General features: G+C 41.9%; 1 protein-coding gene across 1 annotated transcript in view; it reads left to right on the top strand.

The window, feature by feature from the left end:
- SPOCK1 (SPARC (osteonectin), cwcv and kazal like domains proteoglycan 1) overlaps positions 1-18,619 on the top strand; it is a 664,044-nt gene that overhangs the window by 456,205 nt on the left and 189,220 nt on the right.

The following is an 18,619-nucleotide window of genomic DNA, read 5'->3' as shown; positions in this document are numbered from 1 at the left end:
GTTCCAAATGCACAGGTCCTCTTGCTTCCCAATGTGGTTTGTGGGAGAACACTGAATTCACAAATATGGGACGAGCTTCGTTCAATGTCAGCTGGGAACACACATTCTACATGACCCAACTTGTGAGTGACTACAAGAGCATGGTGAATATTGAAACGGGGATTTCAGATACATTTTAGTGAGTCAGTGAAATTTCTAAAATAAGGAGTATCAACTCATGGGGCCAAAGAAGGCAGCCAGTCCCGGGATCCTTTTTTATGAGCGACGGATGGAAAGGTGTATAACATGAGCAGACATTTCATCTGGATTTACTATCTGTTTAGAGTGTGTCCTGTCCTGCACCAGGTGCTAGCACTGCATGGATGAGTGTGTGGTCCTTTCTGAGGGAGTGTCAAGCATGGTGATGGATCATTTTAATTCAAACCAGTGGAGATAAAACGGCTTCATAGAAAAAGAAACCAAGAGTAACATGAGTATATGCTTATTGGAGGAATGAGGAGAGTCTTCCCAGGGGTGAGGCCATTCCACCTTAGGTAGGATATAGGCAAGCTGGGAGGCTGGAATTAGGTGGACAGAGTAGGAAGTAGGTGGTATATGGGCTTGACCATTTGCGTTTGGAATGGGCTCATTTCACGGGCAAAGGGATTAAAGAAAGGGAAACCACAGAATCACAAGATTCATACCTTGACTCAACAAACGTAAATAAAGTGCCTTCCTAGTGCCCAATGATCAGCAAAGGGGGGTTGGTGTTGTCTTAGGAGTTTTCTATAAGAGATGGCGGGGAGCTGGCAGGAGTGGGAGCGGGGTAGCAAAGCAGGGCTGTCCCTCCACGTGTCCTACAGCCAGGGACACACCACTTGAGTCTGTTTGTTTTGGTGAATAGAATCTGTGGTTGAGGAAGCTGTTCGAGGTGACACTTCAAGGACATTGCCATATCGCGCTCCAGGATCTTTGGGCTGGAGCTTCTTCTCTGTCTCTTTCTCATGACACAGAGTTCCGGCAATTACTGTCCTCGGTGATCCCCTCACCACCCTGACCCTCACCACCCTGGGCTTTCTCCTGCCTCTTTTCCTTAGAGCTATTTTGCGTGGTGGGTACTTCTCCTTTTTGGTTACGTGTTGCCTGGGTCAGATATTCTTGTTTTGTTGTGGAGTTTTATCCTCTCCGATTTTCAAGGAAAAGAAATTGTGAGAAAGTATCGATATCAGGATTCTAGTTCCTACATGCATGGGTTTATTCAAAATAAAGTGTGTTTAAGTCTGTCTCTGCAGCCAGTCTGTCAATGATACACCCTCTTAGTCTCTTTAGGTTGTCTTCAAAAAACTGGTTCAATCCAAACAATGGGTTAGACTGGACCAAAGCTGTATGGTGACTTTTGAGGGGAACCCACATGCTTCATAGATTTACTCAAGGACAAGAGGATCATGGGAGTTTATTAGGAAGACACTTGAAAATTGCATTGGGGAGAAAAAGTCAAGGGAAGTCATGGTGAGGAATTTTCTTCCATCAGAATGACACATCTACTGATTCTGCCAAGGAGCTAAGACTGTCTTATGAAAATTTATTTGGGCAACCAACCCTATCCCTCGTACAGCCCTGATCCTGCCCCTTCAAATGCCTCTGTTCCCAAAGTTCACAGGACATGAATAAGGAACATGCTTTGAGATCCTGGAGGATTCCAGGATTGCCCTTGGTTGTGGTGCACATGGCAGAGTGTAGTGTTCTTTGGGAAAGGCTTCAAGTGATGGAAATACAGCCTTCAGAAGTGTATAGACTTAAGTAGATGATATTTCGGGAAACAATAGCTGTTCATTTCGATGTTTTGTTTTAAATGGGCTTCTATCCCTTTGTAGCAGTACTTTTGGACTCACGTTGATTTTCCTAACAAAAGAAGAAGGTAGGAGGCATATATTCAGAGACATGCACTTTGCTTTAGGGCTTCAGAGCAAGCCTTTGCCTCATTAGTTCTTTTATTCATTCAACGAGTACCAATTGTGCTCCCGCTACGTGGCAGAACCGTGCTGGATACTGGGGAATGTATTAAAGAAGAAGGCAATAATTGACTCTTCTTCACGACCAGACCTGACAATCCTTGTCATCTCAACTCTGGTCTGCCCTATGACTCAGTCCCAGGTCATACATCCTGGTCAAACAGGCTCTCAGCACCACTCGACTCAGCCCACCTCACTTTTCTCCTTGCCCTTTCTCTTCTTTCCCAGATGCAAAACAGAATTGCACTTTGAAATAGGTTGTCGTAATAGGACTTGCTTTCGATGCCACAGCGTTTCCGAGATTGTGGATTTGCAGAGGACACTGATGAATCATGTGTATTCTCCAGGCCCCTCATTGCCTTTCACCCAGAGCTGAGCTTTTCCAGTTTGAATGAATGTGCACACGATCCCCCGGGGATCATGCTGAAATCCATATTCTAATACAGCAGATGTGAGAATCTGTATTTCTAACAGGTTTCCAGGCCATGGCCAGACTGCTGGTTCACAGGTCACATTTTGAGTAGCAAAATCTTCCATTTTTTATAAGTACCTCCTAGTAGTTCACACTGCCTCTAGTCTACACTTTCCCCTACTCTCAAAATCCAATTTCATATGACAGCAGGAGGGATGTTTCTGTAGTAAAAGACTGCTCATGTGTGTCCCCTGCTTAAAAATCTTTGAGAGATTTCCACTTGCCTCTAGGACTCAACCCAATCTCTTCATTGTTACCAACAAGGCCCTCCATAATCGATCCCCTTCCTATACCAGAATCACTTATCAGCCATTCATTCAATCGCTACTTATGAAACGATTAGTGTTCACTGAACATTTATTATAGACCTTGCTTAAGACAGAAGTGGTCCGCTGGGGGAGAAGGCAGGCACGCTCTCTTTGCTCACTCGGAGGCCGCAGTCTGATAGGGAAATAGAAGTAAGCGATCAAACAAACAAGTCACTTCAAATGGTGTTAGTTCTGCAGGGAAGAGCAGCAGGATTCCTGGAGAGAGAGAACGAAGGGAAGAGGACTGCTTGATAGGGCTGATTGGGGGAGGTGTCTTGAAGCTGAAAACGAAGGCTGAGAAACAACAGGTCAAGACTGTAAGATAGGATGACGTGTTTGAAGAACAGATCAAATGGCTTTGTGACCCAAATGGTGAAGAGAGAGGCCTACGGATGACAAGGACGAAGAGAGAGGCAGTGAGTAACTGTCTTGTGGCTGGGTGTCATCGAGTGCTCCCAACTCCTGGTGACCCCACGCCCAGTCCGGCACCATCCTCACAGTTGTTCCTGTGCTTGAGCCCGTTGTTGCAGGCAGGCTGTCAGTCCATCTTGTTGAGGGCCTTTCTCTCTTGCTCCATCCCTCCACTTTACCAAGTATGATGTCCCTCTCCAGAGACTAGTCTCTTCCGACAGCCTGTCCAAAGTATGTAAGATGAAGCCTTGGCAGATCGGGTTGTCCTTTAAGCAGTCATGGGACTGTCAGTGTTCTCCAGCACCACAATTCAAATGCAAAGATACTTCTTCAGTTGTCCTTATTCAATATCCAGCTTTCACATGCAGATGAGGCCATGAAAAATACCATGGCATGGTCAGGCCCACCTTAGTCCTCATAGGAACACCCTTGCTTTTCAATAGGGTCGCGCGCAGCAGACTTACCTAATACAATGTGTCCTTTGACCTCTTGACTGCCGCTTCCATGAGCATTGATTGTGAATCCAAGCAAGGCAAAGTCTTTGATAATGCCAACCTTTTCTCCATTTATCAAGATGCTACCTATTGGTCCAGTTGTGAGGATTGGGGTTTTCTTCACATCGATTTGTAATCCGTACTGAAGGCTGCAATCCCTGTCTTCATCAGAAAGTGTTTCAAGTCCTCCTCGCTTTCAGCAAGCAAGATTGTGTCACCTGCAGATCACAGGTTGTCAATAAGCCTTCCTTTAACCTTGGTGCCACGTTCTTCGTATAATCCAACTTCTCTGATTATTTTCTCAGCATACAAATTGAACAAATATCATAAAGAAATAGAACCTTGACACACACTCTTCCTGATTTTAAAGCATGCAGTCTGCCCTTGTTCTGTCTGCACAGCTGCTTCTGGAACCATGTTCAGGTTCTGCAGGAACGTGATGAAGTACTCTGGAATTCTCATTCTTCTCAAGGATTTCATTGTTGGTCCACACAGCCAAATGCCTTGGCAGAGTCAATAAAGCACAAGTAAACATCTTGCTGGGATTTTCTGCGTTGAGCCAAGATCAATCTGACATCAGCAGTGATATCCCTTGTTCTACGTTCTCCTCTGAATCCAACCCAAACCTCAGCAGCTTTCTGTCAATACACTGCTGCAACCATTGTTGGTCAGTCAAATGCAGGGATCCTCAAACTTTTTAAACAGGGGCCAGTTCACTGTCACCCAGACCCGTTGGAGGGCCGGACTATAGTTAAAAAACAAACAAAACAACTATGAACTAATTCCTATGCACACGGCACATATCTTATTTTAAAGTAAAAAAACAAATGGGGCAAAAACACCCAGCGGGCCGGATAAATGTCCTAGGTGGGCTGCATGTGGCCCATGGGCTGTAGTTTGAGGACGCCTGGTCTAAGAAGTGACACTTAGCCAAAGCTGGAAGGTGGAAGATTATCAGGCATATTCCAAGCTTGAGAGATCCTCATTGCAATGATCCATTTCTGTGTAAAGATGTGACAACACCTTCACCAGGTACAGGCCCTGCTGGGTGTGCAGTAAGTATCTGGCAAGAGAGAATCCGCCAAGGCATCCAACTGAGAAGGAAAGGGGAAAATTGCAATCTGTATCATCTATCATAGGTTTTAGTGCATGTGGCTGAATAAGCTAAAAGACTTGGGGGAAATAAGGCATCTAAACCTGGGCCAAGATGTTTAGCATCACATCCATACTGGGCCTCTGCAGAAAGAGTTAGAGGCTCCCTGAAATGATTCCTTCTCTATGAAGATCTATTTTGTGCTATTCAAATGATTTCCTCCAGCTCTGGAGTGAATTGTCTACTCCCTAAGCCTGAGATTGGAGGCGAGCCATGGCATGTCAGCGGGTGATCCACACTGTTGGGGCGAGTGGGATATTGCACGCCCAACCCCAGCAAAATTGCCCGCTCACCTCTGTCTCGCATCTGCAGAAGGAGCTTAAAATGCCAGCTCACCGTCACCTCTGAGCAGCCAGGAGCAGCGGTAACCTGTCACACGTTGCTTGACGTGCTGTCAGTTACCCAGGGACTATCCCTGGAAGCCCTCCCTGGTTAAGACCCCCTGCTGCCTGAGCAGAAGGGTTCACTTTTTTTTTTTTTGTCTGAGAAGGTTGGCTTCTTACAGGTGGTAAATGCAGGGCTAGTAAAGAGCCTGTTTTAGAGGCAGGATTAGGAAGTGGATGATTCTGTTGCAATGGCTTCTGATAAGAGGAGTTATCTCAGACTCCTCTGGGCAGAGCCCTCGGAAGTCCACCGCAACAGTATTCTGGAAGCAGCAACTTAAGTGTCTAAATTCCCCACAAACCTGAGACCTCAGCACCAGAGTTCTGCTCCCAGGTTGTTTTGTTATCCTCCTGCAGTTACTATGGAGCAAGACATCATCAACGAACACGCCCTAAAGCCTTCTTATCAGAATCTGCAGTATCCTTCTTCCCATTCTGTCTTTGGTATAGCCTGAAACTCAAGGAGACTGAGTGATTTGCCCAGTCCAAGGTTTCCTGCTGGGGCAGCGGACGAATTGGGACACCTACAATTCCCTGCCGAGATGCCTGAAGTCGATCTACTTGTATGGGACGTTGAAACAAAGGAGGGGTAGGTGGCAGGAGAGGCGGTGGCACACGGCAAACCAATGTGGGCATTGGTTCTCAGCTTCAGTCTCCTCATCTGGCACATGAAACCTAAACTGTTTGTGTTCTTTCTTGCCTAAAGAGACAAAGCGAATAAGACTCAATCAGAAGAATTGTGTCGATTGTTCAAGATGGCTAAAACAGAAGACAGTTGTAAACCCCGCAGCATTCAACAAGCCCGCCTTCCCTGGGGAGATTTCAGTCTGGTCATGTTTTACTGCTTGTAATGCTTTAGTTATTTCTCCTCAATCCATGGCCACTTATTTACTGAGGTTCAGAATGATTTAGTTTCACAGACAGAGCATCCACGGGCCACTAGTAGATGCTCAATTAATGCACAAATTTACCCGGGCAGTGCAGTCCAAGCCTTTTCAGGTCGCTGGGGCTGTCTTCGACCTTGCTTGCCACAGACAAGTGAGTGCTTCCAGTGTTACTTCAAGTTGATGCACATCTCAGTTGGTATTCTTTCAATTCCTGGAGCTTAGTTCTCAGACCAGTGTCTTCCGTGCAGCCTGGATGCCTGCAGTACTTACTGCCAGTTCTTGGTCAGCTACCTCCTCCTGAAATGGTGGATGTCCATCAGTCTTTTGGGCGCAGTGACTGTATATTCTGTCCATCTTCCTATGATGCTTCCTGCAGCATTCACCAATTTGTCCGTTGACTCCTTTGACACTGCCGTGCAATGCTTGAATTTTTTCTGAAATTCCTTCAGCTTGAGAACTGATGAAAAAGAACAAGGAAGGAAGACACTGAAAGGCAGTTCCCTTCCATTAGAAAAAGTGTTTAGAGATGGACATTTGGCTATTGCAGGAGCACCAAATAAGGTTCCTTGAACATAGGTGAAGGTGAAAATAGTCTTGTAGGGCTAGGGATAGTTTGGTTGCGATCACGAGGCTAGATGGCGTCAAGCAGGAGAGAAAAGCGAGGAGGTGGGTAAAGTGGAAGTCGAGGAGCTGGAAGGGTGGCCGATATCCTGAAGGAACGAGTTACGCTGGGCCTGGGTCCCATGCAAGGTTGTCGGTAAGGGGAGGTAACTAGCGAAAGGAACAGGCAAGAAGGGTAACCATAGCGTACTTCTCATAGGACCTTGAGTTCCATACGAGGAGGCTTGAGCTCTGCCCCAGGAGCATTAGAGAACCTATTAGATATTCGCATTGTTTTCATTGTTGTACTGGCAGCGGGGTATAGGGAGTGGAATGGAAGTAGGAATGGAGGTAGGATGACTATGGGAAAGAATGTACTGGAATTATCTAGTCAAGATGTGCATGCGCCCTGGGCTTGTATAGCAGTCGCCGTGCTGGGGAGAAGTGATGCTTAGGAATTCATTGTTGGGCTTGGTGACTGGGTTTTAAGTAAAAGATTGGGTGGAGGGAGTAGGAAGTCACTTGAGCTCTAACTCAGCAGAGGGTTGTTCTTATCATACCTGCCATGGCTGGACTTGTGCAGCCTCCTGCCAACAGCTGTATGGCACTGGCCAGGACCATCTGATCACTCCCCTCGGAGAGATGCACTCTTTCCCCTTCTATCAGGAGAGATGAAAACTTACCAGGGATCTGGTTTCCAACTTTTAATCTTGTAAGAGGAGGATTCCTTCACTGACTGCAGTGGCCTGGACCCTGAGGAGGGGGCTCTTCTGGTCGTCTTTGGAGCCCCCGCCCAGAGCCCACCTTGTTCTGACATCAGCCTGGTTGTTGGTGACAGGAAAACAAACATGCAGAAACCTGCCTGCTCTCCTTCTTCCCTCCACCCAACATTGACTTCCTCAATCACTGTTAAGCAATTAGCAAATGGCTCATTTATGTCCCGACGCAGCCGAGAGATGCAGAGTTATAGAACCACTGTGAAGGAAAATGTTTCTCTTTGGTCCTCTGGGTGTGCACATGTGAGGGAGGGGTCATGTGGGAGCTTGCTCTACAGGCTTGGCATTTCTGTCAGCATATTGTCGCCGCAAATTATATTATTTTCAGAGTCGTCTTAATAGTTTCCAACAATTGCTACCAAGTAAAGGTCATGTTTGAAGTTCTTGGCAAGCGGAGTCTCTGTTGGCTGGCATTCCCCATGAACAGGCTGTTCTGGGGGATAGAGCCAATCAAGAGGGTGGATTTGCTAGCTTTCTCAGGATGGCTTCCAGTGGAGTGTGTTTTCTGAATCTCCCTCAGACTTGATGACCCTGTGGCCTTGACAGGTGTAGAAGGTTGGTTTTGTTTTGTTTTTGCTGACTTCTACTATTTGAGTTTAGACAGAGTCAAGGCAGTTAGAATTTTCAGAGATATTTTAAGCCATTTCTGCCTCCATTGAACTTCTCAAGTGAAAATTACCTTCACTTGTAAATGGCTCATTGATGGGGGCCTTGCATCTGACTAAGCAGAAAATAAAATGAACAGAAAGTGAAGGTGGAGCGCCTGCATTTGCACATTTTGTGCATCAGCAAGCTGGAGCACAATAGAAATGGCACTGAGGACAATAGTACCTGCAGCACCTGGACTGCCAGTGGACGCTTGCACCTGTGCAGACCCGTGGGGGAGACCAAGAAGTGGAAACTCCTGCCCCACTGCCTTGCTCAGGTAGCGCATAGGAACTGCAGTGGGCACCAATGGTCTGGTGAAGAACTCAGGTAGAGAGTTCTAGATGATCGTAAAGAAAAGAGACTAGCTGTCATTATTTTGACTTTCTGCAGCTTCAGAAAGTCCAACACCAGGGTTTTATGCTCTGGAGAAACACTCCACAGCATTTAACTGGCTCTGAGCAATTCTACTTTGTAAATGAAATCTTTTGAAATTTCGGTCAACTCTCTGCAGATGAGCCGACGTTGTCTCTCCCCTCCAGGGCTTGTTCATTTTCATCCTCCTTCCCTCAGTCGGAGGGCACCAAATACCACGGGGAAAGAAGAGCTAATGTCGAATCCGAGGCGCCTTGACTATTAGTTCAAATAGGGTTCTTGCCTAGTTTGTTACCACTAGGATTATCTATCCCAAATTATGATTTCATGTCCCGGAGGCTTTCTTGCCAACCCCCTTTCTCCTTCGTACAGAGCAAGTGTGAATGTTATTGATTGTGTTACAAGATATACATTCTGATTGCTATAATATAAACCCAAATGGAGCAGATAAAAAACACGGTACCTTTCTCTTTTGTAAGCATTCCAAAGATAAGCACCCCATGGTGACTCCGCAGTCTGGAGGACCTAGAGTTCTTCTATCTATGTTTCTGTCATTCTCAGCAATCATTGAGCATTGGCCTCTGGATCCAAGGTGGCTGCGGGACGCCAGTCAGTGGACAGGGAGAACACAGATGGAGTACAGTGCAGATGTCAGAGAAGTCCCTTCTGCCCACCTTCCATGGGGAAGACTGGACTCAGGCCTTTGCATTATTGTGTAGGAAAATGAGAAATACACTTCAAAAGAAGTTCTGAGCAGCTATGTGCTTAGCTGAACCCTGAGCGTTTAGGTGGTGCTATTGTTTGGACACCGGGCTGCTGAGTACATGATTAGTAATTCAAACTCATTATCCGTTCCAGAGAGAAAAATGAGACTGTCTACTCTTATAAAGATTTGCAGACTATGTAGGGTCACTATGAATTGGAACAGGCCCAAATGACAATCACCTCTTTGACTGTTAAGGGATAGTAAAGGACAGACAGAAGACCTTGGGTTATCTAGCGATCTCCACCACCACTTGTCTGTGTGTCATACTGTGGTGGTTTGTGTGTGGCTGTGATGCCGGAAGTTATGTCACCGATATTTCAAATACCAACAAGGTTACCCAAAGTGAAGAGCTTTCATCAGCGTTTCAGACTAAGAACCGACTATGAAGAAGGAAGAGGTTGTCTGCTTTGGAAGAACTAGCCACTGAAAACCTTATGACTAGAAATAAACATTGTCAGCGATAGTGTCAGAAGGTGGGCCCTTCAGGTTGGAAGGTCCTTGAAATATGACTGAGAAAGAGATGCTTTCTCCAAGTAGAGTCTAGGGGGGACCTTCATTTGTTGCTGGGGTATGACTCATAATGAGAAGAAAGCTGCAGATATTTATTAATAATTGGAACTCAGTATGTACAAAGTATGATAGGAAAATTGGAAGTCATAAAAAGTGAAACAGATTGTATAAATATTGATATCCTAGGCTAAAATTGACTTGTAGTGACCATTTTGAATCAGTAAGTCATTAATTTACTATGCTGGAAATGATAAATTCAAGAGGAATGGCATAACATTCATGATCAAAATGAACATTTTAAGATCAATCTTGAGTTACAATGATGTCTGTGATAAGATTATATCTATATCTGCACACAAGGGATGTGGTCAATACAATTATTAATCAAAATTATGAACCAATCACTAAAGCTAGTGAATAAATTGAAGAATTTTACCATCGTTTTTAGTCAGAAATTGATCAAACATGCAATCAAAATGCATTGATAATTATTGGTAATTGGAATGCAAAGTTGGAAACAAAGAGAAAGGAACAAGTTGGAAAATACGGCCTTGGTGATAGAAACAAAGCTGAAGATTGAATGATAGAATTTTGCAACACAGATGCTATCTTCAAATACTACTTTTCTCAACAGTGCAAAAGACAGTTATGTAGGTGGGCTTCACCAGATGGAATATATAGAAATCAAATTGACTTTATCTATAGGAAAAGACAGTGGACAAGATCAATATCAGCAACTAAAGCCACCTGTGGAATAGATCACAAGTTGCTCATCTCTAAGTTCAGATTAAAGAGATAAAGGAAATTAAAACAAATCACAAGGGCCAAAATATGAGCTTGAGAATATGGCATCCTTTTGCACAACAGACGGAAGCACTGCCCAGTCCTGTGCCACCTGTACAATATTTCATTTGCCTGAGCCATCGTTGCAGATCCTGTCACTCGACCTTGAGTGTATCCCACCTGCATTTGGGAACAGCTCAGGAACAGATTTGACTATGGCATTGTGCCAGGTGCTTTTCCAAAGGTGGCATAATTGTAGGTGCCACTCTAGGCTATCTTTACCTTTGCTGTTGTTTGAGCTCAGTGTTGAAGCCACTGTGTCAATGCATCCAACTGAGCAGCCCTCTTCCCCACCGCCCTTCATTTTCCAGGGACTTCTATCTCCTGATATTATGTTCACAGTACGTGAAAGGGAGCCTTGCCATGCTCACTTCCAAGGAGCTTTCTGGCTGTACTTCTTCCAAGATAGATTTGTTTGTTCTTCTGGCAGTCCTCGGTATGTTCAATATTTTTTTTGCCAGCACTATATTTCAAATGCATCCCTTCTTCTTCAATCTTCCTCATTTAATATCGCACGTTCACCTGCATATATAGAATTGAAAATGCCATGCATATGAGAGAATTGAAAGTACAAAAAGTTTGGCTGTGGTCAAGGACAATTTAATTCTCAAATTGGTAGCTTTGCTCTTGAACACTTTAATGAGATCTTGTGCAGCAGATTTACCTGGAACCGTACGTTGTCTGACTTCTTGACTGCCAGTTCCATGAGTATTAACTGTGGATCCAAACACGATAAAATCCCTGACAACTACCATTCTTTTCTCTCTTTATTTCAATGCTAGCCTTTGGTCCACTTCAGCGGCTTTTTATTTTCTTTACATGGAGTTGAAATCTATACTACAGACTCCAGATCTTGATCGTTAGCAGCAAGTGCTGCACGTCCTTTTACTTTTCAGCAAAAATGTGCCATCAGCATACTGCAGGTTGTTCCCAAGCCCCCTCCCATCTTGATGCTCTGTACTTCATATATGATCCAACTCTCTGAATGTCTGCTCAGCGTACAGATTGAATGCCCATGAGGACAGCACACAGTCCTGATGCATACCTTTCCTGATTTTTAAGTTATGCAGTACTTCTTTGTTCGGTTCCCATAACTACTTCTTGGCCCATGTACAGGTCTCACACCAGCACAATGAAGTAGTCTGTAATTCCCAATCTCAGGGTGTTTTCAGTTTGTTATAATTTACATAGCCAAATGCCTTTGCATAGTCAATAAAAAATACAAATAAACATATCTCTGTATCCTCTGTGTTCAGTCAAGCTCTTTCTGATTTCATCAAGGATATTGCTCACTCCATGTCATCTTCTGAATCTGGCTGGCATTTCCAGTAGCTCTCTATAAATGTATCTCTACCACTGTTATGGAATGAGCATCAGAAAACAAAACTGCATGTGGGACTCATATTATATTCAGTATTTTGACATTTTAGTACATCACCTTTCTCCAAATGGATACAAGTAAGAATTTTACCCAGTCATTGTGGACATGTACCTGTTTTCGACATGTCTTGTAGGCCAGTGCATACTTCCCACGCTTCATTAGCTTGTTGAGGCACTTCAATTGGTGGGCCATCAATTTCTGGAGCCTTGTTTTTCACAAATGCCTTTCATGCAGCATGGGCTTGTTCCTTCAGTAACACCAGTTCTTGGTCATTTGTTACTCTTGAAATGGTTGAATGCAAATCAGTTGTGGTAAAATCATACAAGATCCATAAGGAGAGGAAGCCAATGTTATATCCAGTAATAACAGACTATTTTAAACTTAGGAAATAAAGGTAAAAATCTCAGAGCGGCCACAGAGACAATTAATAAATTCATTAACTGAAGAAAAAGATGAAGAAACTCAAAAGAATTAGTAAATAGAAAATTGACAACCAAGAGGAAATGAAAAGGAAATCCATAAACAAAAGAAAGTCAGCACAGAAAATTATGTGTAAAAGAAACCATCAACCTAATAAAACTCATAATGAAACAAAAGCAGTAAATTCAGTTAATTATGCCTATCAATAATTGCATTGAATGTAAATGGTTTAAACGCACCGTTAAGAAACAGTAAATAGCCAAATGGATTCAAAAATGAAAATGACCCTTCTATATTATGTTGCCTACAAGAGACATACCTTAGGTTCTAAACCATAGATATATTAAATGTGAAAGGATAAAAAAATATATCTAAAATCCAGTAATCTCTGCTCCCCCCCACAAAAAAAGATAGCAGAAATGACAATATTAATCACTAACAAACTAGACTTTGAGCCAAAACCCAGCATGAGACAAAGAAGAACATGAAGATTCATGGGGTCAATTCACCAGGTAGACATAACCATAGAAAGCATTTACATACCAAATGACAGAGCTACAAAATACATAAAACAAACTCTACCGGCATGGAAAGAGGAAATAGATAGTTCTGCGAGACAGTAGGAGATGTTAACACACCGCTTGTGATGATGGACAGAACAAGAACTCAAAAAGAACTGTGAAATCTAAACGGTTCAACCAGTTTGGCCTCATAGACATATACTGGACACGCTATCCAATAGCAACCCCAAATACATTTTGTTCCAATGCATATGGATCATTCTCAAGAATAAATAATATTTTATCCATCACATGAGCTTTATTTGAAAAAAGAAACAAAAAAACCCCAAACCACTGTAATAAGACAAAGCATCTTCTCTGATCACAGTCAACAACAAGAAGAAAAAGGAAAAAAAAAATCCCCCAAATGGGAGCTAAATAACACATTGCTTAAAAACAGCCGGGTAATTGTTGTTACATGCCATTGAGTTGGCTCCAACCCATAGTAACCTTAGGCACAACAGAATGACGCACTGCGTGCAGTCCTGTGCCTTTCTCGTAATCGTTCCTGCGCTTGAGCCCATTGCTGCAGTCACTGTGTCATTCCATGTCATTGAGGCCTTCCTCGTTCTCACTGCCTTTCGCATGATGTTCTTCTCCAGATACCGATCTCTGTGGACATGTCCAAAGGATGGGAGACACAGTCTTGCTATCCTTGACTCTAAGGAGCACTCGGACTTTACTTCTTCTAAGACAGACTTTTTTGGATTTTTGGAAGTCCATGGTACTTTAAATATTCTTACCCAGCACCACAATTAAAAGGCATCAATAAAATCCAATTTTCACATGCATCAGAGGCAATTAAAAATACCATGCCTTGGGTCAGGTATACCTTAGACCTTAAAGTAACACCTTCACTTTTTAAAACTCGAAAGAGATCTTGCACAGCAGATTTACCCAATGAACTGCATCTTTTGATCTCTTAACTGCTGCTTCCATGAGTGTTAATTATGGATCCAAGCAAGATTGGTAATAGAAAAAGTTAAAAGTGAAAATTAAATGTTTCTTACAATAAAATGAGAATGCAAGCACAACATACGAAAACTTTTGGAGCACTGCCAAAGCAGCGCCGAGAAGAAAATCTGAAGCAATAAATGTGAACATGAAATAGCTCTTTATTCTAAAAGCGAGGCCTGTCTACCTATTTCCTAAAGTTTGCTGGTGAACACACTGCGGAGCACAGTTCTCTGTCACACAGGGTGCCATGAGTCAGAGTTGACTCAGGAGAAAATTGGTTAACTGGCTATATATTAGAACACACTGTCTCTTAAATTACATTTAAATTTTAAAGAGTGTATACCTTACTATCCAGAAGGTTAGGAAAAGAGAAGGAATAGGAATAGGAAACCAAAGAAAAAATGAATAAGTGATATTTCATTGTGGGGTTTAAAATTAATGATATCAAGTGTGTTCATCTGGGTACTTTCGAGAAACAAATCCACAGCAACTCATGTATAAGAGAGTTTTATAAAAAGGGTACGTGCGCATCAAGAAAACATCCCAACCCAGTGCTGCCCAAGCCTACAAGTCCAATATTAACCCATATGTGTAACACCAATCCACAAAGTCCTCCTCCATCTCACAAAACACACACTATGATGCCGACTTCAGGAGGAAAGCCGAATCAGTGAACATGTAAGCATCTCAGCACTGGCAGGGGTCTCCACATGGCTGCTCCAGCACCCAGGTCTGCATCGGGGTAGGTCCATGTGACTTCTCCTTGGGGATGTCTTGCAGGCAGAAGCAGGGAACTGGCTAAGGCAGCTGCACCCTGGTTCGACCATCACAAAGCAAAAGACCCGAAACCTGGAAAGACAAGGCTCACCGAGACATTTAGCTCTCCACCCTTCAATTAACCCCACATGTGTTAAACTTTATATCATCAGGTAAAATGTGTATGAATTGTTGAATGGAAAACTGATTTACTCTGTAGACAATCATGCAATTCATAATAAAACAATAAAAACTTAAAAATCTAGTAGCAGGCTAAGTTTGGACCTAGGTTGTAAAAGAGAAGAAAAAGGAGAAAAGGCCAAAACCAAGAGTTACAACTTGAACAAGTCGAATGAGCAGCCAAAGACATCCACAGTCACCAGAAGAAAGGAAACAGTGAAGACTAGAGTAGAAAAAACTAAAACAAATAATTCAGGAGTCAAAAAATTGATTCTTTTAGAGGATCAATAAAATCAGCAAAAAAAGAGATTGATTAACTGCAAATAACCAAAGTAAGAAATGATATGAATGATGTTATAGCAGAACTAAATGAGATGAAAGGATCTTTAGTAATAATATGAAAAGTATATTAGACAAATTTGGAAAATGAGAGGAAATGGGCAAATTTCTAGAAAAATACTAAATTCATATAATCTAAGTGAGAAAATTTGACCATACTCAAAACAAAAGAAATTGGCGAGAACCAAAACAGCTGTTAAGAACAACTGAAAACCTCAAGACTTCATGGATTCCCTAGAAAATTCTACCAAACATTCAGAGAAGACACCAATTTTTTTTTCTTTTTAAAATAATTTTGTTGGGGGCTTGTACAACTCTTATCCCAATCCACTCTTGCATTCATTGTAGGTCAAGCACATTTGCACACTTGTTGCCCTCATCATGCTCAAAACATTTGCTTTCTACTTGAGCCCTTGATATCAGCTCCTCATTTTCCCCCTCCCTCCCACTCATCCTCCCTCATGAACCCTTGATACTTTATAAATTTTATTCAAGGTGTGCCAAAACACAGAAAAGGAAGAAATACTCCCTAATTCATCCTATGAAGTCAGTCCTACCCTGACAGCAAAGCTAGGTAAAGACACTATTAAAAAGAGAAGTATAAACCAATGTCATTCAAAAATATAGAGATAAAAATTCTCAACAAAATTCTAGCCAACAGAAATTATTAGCATATCAAAAAAGAATACATCATAGTCAAGTGAGATTCATACAAAGGATGCAAGGATGGTTCAACATTAGAAAAATCAATCAATGAAATTTACTATATTTACAAGACAAAAAAAGGAACCACAGGAATATCTCAAAATCCAACACCCTTTCCTGATTAAAAACTAAGCAGAAAGAAAGAACGAAAAGATAAAAGGAAATTCCTCAGCATAATTAGACCACATATAAAAAATCAGCAGTCCACAATATTCTCAATGGTTTGAGCTGAAAAACATTCCCCTTTGGGAACAGGTACAATATAAGGATGCTGTTTATTTCCACTCTTCTTCAATATTATACTGGAAGTTTAAAATAGTGCAATAAGGCAAGAAATTGAAATCAGGGACATCCGAATTGATAAGGAAGAAGTAAATTACCCTGATTTGCAGATGATGTGAGACTATCCATAGCAAATCTCAGATAACTCACAGGAAAGTTCCTTGAACTAATAAAACCTTCAGCAAAGTGACAGGGTAAAAGATTAACATAAAAATTAGTTGGATTACTCTACCCTAAAATTATATTCCTGATTACTAAAATGGTGTTCAAGAATATAATATCATTTAAAATAGCCCCAGAAGGAAAAAAAATTCCTACAGAAAAAAATCTAACTGGAAATGTAAAATGTTTATACATATAAAACTAAAAAACATCACTGTAAGAAACCTGTATAAATAGAACATATGCTGATGGACAGGAGGAGTTAACATTATGAAAATGTAACTACCACCTAAACCAATGTGTAGATATAATGCAATATCAATCAAGATATCACCAACTTTCTATAAGGAGATGGCAAACCAATCCCTAACTTCATATGGAAAGGGAAGAGGTCCCAGGTAGTTAGAGAAATATTGAAGACAAATAACCCAACTTAGTACTACTACATAAGCCCAGCAGGCAAAACAGTTGATACAATGACAGATTCATGGGCTGAAGGAACAGAATTGATAATTCATAAATAAAGCCATGAAATTATGGACAGCTAGTTTTTAACAAATGGCTAAAGTCCAGTAAATGAGGAAGAAATGTTGGCAAAACGGGATACCTATTTGTAAAAGTAAAACAAAACAGGACCCGTACATAAAACGACCTCTAAATGTATCAATGACCTAAAATTTAAAACTAAAGCTGTAAAGTTAATGCCAGAAAAATAGAGACAGAAGTAGGAACCCTAATATGGATAAATAGTATATCAAAAATTACGAAAAATGCAAAAGTAATAGGAGACAAATTTGGTGACTTGGACCTACTAAAAATTAAATATTTATATACATTAAATACACACACACAGACACACACACATATAAACTCACTGCCACTGAGACAGTGCTGACTCAGAGCAACCCCCAGGACAGTGTAGAGCTGCCCCAGTATGTTTCCTAGGCTGTAACCATATTTAGAGTAGAAAGCCTGTCTTTCTCCTGTAGAGCTGCTGGTGGTTTCAAACTGCAACCTTTTGGATCAGTTTCCAATGGTGTACATAAAAAGGCTTCACCAAAAGAGAGAAAAGAGAATACACAGACTAGGAAAATATTTTTGGCAATTACATATTTGGCAAAGGTCTAATCTGAAAACTTTATTGAAAACATCACAATTTCAATAACAAAAAGACAATCCAATTAAAAACGGTCAAAGGACATGTAATGTACCATGGAAGACAGTAAGGCAGCTAACAAACAAGTGAAAAGGTGAGTAAAATCATATTCAGATCTTTTAGACTAGCTAAGGGCTTTTTGGACTTTCCTAAAGTATCCCCCTGTCCCCAACCCCTGCAGTATACTTTCTCTTTCTGTTCAAACTTTTCTCTCGTAAAAAGTAAAAAAATCAAAGCCATTAGAGCTGATCAAAGCTACAAAAGATACAATTTCACCCTAATCATATTGGCACTGATAAAAAATGTAAGCAAAAAATGCCCAAAAGATTGTAGGAAGATTGGAATTATACTGCTGATGGAACTGTAAAATGACAATCCACTATGAAAAGCAATATGACAGGTTCTAAAAAGATGTCTAGAAAACCCTATGATCCGGCACCACTGTTGTTGATAGATACTTCCACGTGAGCCCTAGCTCATAGCAACTCTGTATACAACAGAGCAAGGCACTGCCTCGTCCAGTGCTGTCCTCTTAATTGTGTCTGTCTGAGCGCACTGTGACAGCCACTGTGCCCGTCCATCTTGCTACCAGTCTTCTTTGCAGCTGACCCTCTCTCTGTTTCACCAAACGAGATATTCTTCTTCCAGAGCTGGTCTCTCTGAAAACAAATATGTGAGACAAAGCCGCACTCTCCTTGCTTCAGACAGGTTGTTTTGGTGCGTCTAGCAGTCCATAGGACCTTTACTATTCTTCACCAACACCGCAATTCAACGCACAAGTTCTTTGGTGGTCTAGCTTTCACATGCATATGACGCAAATGTAAATTCTAAATTCTATGGTGTGTAATGCTGGGTTTTCTAGAGAAACAAAAACTTGGAGTGGATGGATGTGCATATAAACAAACATACATATATGTATATATACACATACACACACAAAGAAATTTGTATAAAAATGGCTTACACAGTTCTAGAAGTACATAAGTCCAGTCCAGTTCAAGTCCATGTGTCGGATGTAAACTGATAGCTTCTCCTGACTTGTATAGCTGAGGGAGCTGATGCCACGAAGCAAGCAGATGAATCAGGAAAGCCACAGGCTGGCCGGTG

Source organism: Tenrec ecaudatus, chromosome 2 (assembly GCF_050624435.1).
Source record: "Tenrec ecaudatus isolate mTenEca1 chromosome 2, mTenEca1.hap1, whole genome shotgun sequence".
Classification (NCBI taxonomy): Eukaryota; Metazoa; Chordata; class Mammalia; order Afrosoricida; family Tenrecidae; genus Tenrec; species Tenrec ecaudatus.
Note: the sequence above shows the minus strand (reverse complement) of the source record. Positions and strands in the feature narration are given on the sequence as shown.